The following is a 3,581-nucleotide window of genomic DNA, read 5'->3' as shown; positions in this document are numbered from 1 at the left end:
CTTTATTTTTTACTTTTTAAAAATTTCCCTTAGCACAACTAAGAAAGGCTAGCATTTTCTAACAGAACTTTACTGAAATAAAATAAGCAAAAATAAAGCACAAGGAAAGAAAAAACTCAAAGGCAATAGCAAGATATAAACAAGCAAACAGAATACAAAGTGTAACAAAAGATTATGTGTTCAATTTGAGAATATTCTAAGCCTATTTTGAATTTAACACTAAATATTTTCTGTCATCTTCTAGCTTTTTTTTTTTTTGCCTGGATAACTCATTCATTCTTCAAGATTCAGGTCAGGAATCTCACAAACACACACACAAACACGTGCACATGCACACACACTGCCCATTGTGGTCTGGTTTAGATGCCTTCCTTTGGGTTTTCCATAACACACCGCTTCTCTCTGCCTCTAAGCACATGTCATACTTTAATGTCAACTTGTGCACTTCCCTCATTTGAACGCAAATCTCTGAGGCCATGAACTTTTTTTCTTCTATCTGTCATTTACCACTCAGTACCTGGCAGTTAGTATTTATTGAATTAATGAGTAAATAAATGTTTAGCAAGAGTCTACTTACTGCATTTTCACAGTATAATGAATAATGGCTATAATGTATATATACTAAAAATTTGCATGCACCTTGAAGGGGAACCCTCCCCCCCACCACCAATACACACACCCTAATACAGGGATCTAAGGATTTTATAGACGGAGGCACACTAAGGTGGGAATGAGCTTCTGACCCTCACTCCCCTCCCCCGGCCTATTCCTGGGATAAGCTGAGAATGGGACTCAGGGCAGCCTCCCTGGAGGAAAAGGTTGTACAGAGTTGCTTCTCTCCTCCCTCTGATGCCCACTGAATGGAGTTAATTCTTACCACCTTCATGGAAAGAGCCTTTCTCTCTTTGATCAGTAACTTCACTAGGGCTTTTTTTTTTTTTGGTGTAATGACTAGATCTCATCCACTCGCCAGAAAGAAAAGCGGACTAGTCACCCACCCGTGTACAAAAAACTCCCCGCACTTCTAATGCATTTTTAAATCTGAATGGACAATTGAGTATTATTAAATATTTGAAGAAATCCTTCCATAGGGAAGAGACAGAGACCAGGATAAACAAAATACCTTGCAGATGATTGGATAAAGAAGTTATAGTTCATATATACAATGGAATGTTACTCAGCCATAAAATAATGAAATCCTACCATTTGCGATGACATGGATGGACCTAGAGGTTATTATGCTGAGTGAAATAAGTCAGGGAAAAATAAATACCATATGATTTCACTTGTATGCAGAATCTAAGGAACAAAAAGAACAAACCAAAAAGAGACTCACAAATATAGAGGAGAATCTTGTGATGGTCAGAGTGGGGAGGCTGGGAGAAAGAGGTTAAAGATGGGAAATGGTTGAGGGGGTAAAGAAGTACAAATTAGTAGTTGATAGAGGGTCACGGGGATGGGGAGAACGGCATAGGGAATACAGTCAGCAGTATTGGCTATGTGTAGAGCCAGAGGGAAGATAGAGTAATCAAGGGGATCTTTTCAGAAACTATATAAATGTCTAACCAATGTACTGTATACTTGAAACATATAATAAAAAAAATCAGGGTTTATCATTCTATCAAATACCCAATCCATGTTTCAGCCAATGAATGAAGAGTAAATCAAGCACTACATAGACTCTTGGTAAAAAACAATTGTAACTTTCTACAGGAAAAAAAAAAAGTTTTGCTTTTTTAAAATAAAGTTCCTAGGCATTTAGGAGCAGATGAAAAAAAATCACATATTGAATGGTCTGTGCTCTCTCTTTTATGTATTCAACTGCTCCCTCTCTGCTGGCTCTTCTGCGCAGGTGACACCCTGATAATAGCTATGCAGCTGCACTAACAGTTCTATCTCCATGTCACTCTATGGTTTGATAACCCCATATCATGGTATGCATTCAATTTATAATGTTCCAGAACGGCTGAAAATATTCAAATTAAATTCTTCAAACCTTCTTTGAGTGCCTGCTATTTTCTGGGTATAAGTTGGGCATTGGGCAGTGATTCTGCTGATTCAGAGAAACATAAATGGTGTTACAGAGCAAGAGGATGTTTGCTGAGATTAAGAAAATCAGTTTCTCCTTTACTTCTACCATCTGGAGCAGGTATAGAACTCAGGCCCTAAGAACAGATGCTGTGTCTCTTCTGACAGGTGCTGTCATGGAAGAACCAAGAGCAGTTTCTAAACAGCTGTGGAATTTGCTCTACAACCCACATAGTGATGTGCCTCCAAAGAGCTCTGGGTCACTTGGCCAGTGTATGAAATCTTCACTGAAGTTCTCATGAAGATCACTATGTTGTGTACCTGGATATCAGGTAATGTGCAGAAGTACACATAGGAAAATGGTCCTCCCATCCCAACTTGTGCTATAAAATTCACCAGTTGCTCGCTCCGAGGTAGAAAGGGAGAGATGTTAGTTGTCATATACGACCCAACCACTGAACTTGGCTGGACAGGCTGGTCATTGCCACAGAGTAGAAGTTGGAGTTCTTGATTTTCAGGGTGGCCTTGATAATGAGAATTACAAGGGAGTCCCATTTGTTAAATGTGAATTTCACCACTCCGATGTCATCATCATCCACAAGGACTTAATGTGGAACCAGGAAGGAAACCACCAAACCAGATGCCAGGAGACAGAGCAAGACAGACAGAGGGATATACTGCTTAGTTCTCTGAGAGTGCAATCTCTGATCACTGTGTGGGATCAAAGCCACCAGCTCTTTTACTTGCTCTGTGGGAATGTAGCCTATCCCTTGGCACATGAGGGAGGTGATGCTGTCCTGCCTGGTTAATTCCACATATGGGAACTTGACAATGGCTTCTCCCTGCTTCTGTTAATCCAGCAAATCTTCCCTGTCATCTTTCTTTTGCTTGTAGGAACAGGGGTGAGCAGAGGTAGGATGCTGGGATCCCATGGCCAGGATATGACACCAGTGTCATATCTTGCCTCTTGAGTCCTTGGAGCTGCCCTCCACTAGTGCTTTAAGATAGGGCAGATCTCCATTTGAAGCACAAAAAGTCAAGGAAGCAGAGATGGAGGCAGGAAAGAAAGACTTTCCAGTTACTGAGTACCTTCTGTGGCTGAGCACTTAGGTACAAATTTCCCTTCATCCTTACAACCATCCTATTAGAGCTGATGCACTATTTCGTTGAGGCTCTGGAGCTCTGCTTCAAATATCTCTGTACATTTGATTTGACTCCTTTCTAATAAATATCTAAGCTCTTGTAAGATAGAAGCAGCTAAATGATAGGAGGAAGAAGAATGCTACTAAGTCACAATGATAGCAATGAAGGATGCAGTCCAACAATAATGAATGTAAAGAAATTACAAATGGCAGCCAAACTCAAAACATCTTAACATCCATTTATCAGGGCAAATAGCCCTAAATTCATTAGTGGTTCCTGAGAGCATCACTGTATTATAAAAAAGCTGAATAATTAATGTTAATAGTGATTGCAAGTTACAGATAAAGATTAATATATGTTCAGTAAACTATACTCTCTTTTAGAAAGTATCCAGCATGTTTTATAATTTG

General features: G+C 39.6%; 1 pseudogene; it reads right to left on the bottom strand.

Annotated features, from left to right (window-relative positions):
* Positions 1-2,226: 2,226 nt before the first annotated feature.
* LOC102887567 lies at positions 2,227-2,960 on the bottom strand (annotated as a pseudogene).
* Between the last annotated feature and the right edge of the window lie 621 nt (positions 2,961-3,581).

This window comes from Pteropus alecto, unplaced genomic scaffold (genome assembly GCF_000325575.1).
Source record: "Pteropus alecto unplaced genomic scaffold, ASM32557v1 scaffold161, whole genome shotgun sequence".
Lineage (NCBI taxonomy): Eukaryota > Metazoa > Chordata > Mammalia > Chiroptera > Pteropodidae > Pteropus > Pteropus alecto.
The sequence above is the reverse complement of the archived record's forward strand: the minus strand, read 5'-3'. Positions and strand labels throughout refer to the sequence as shown.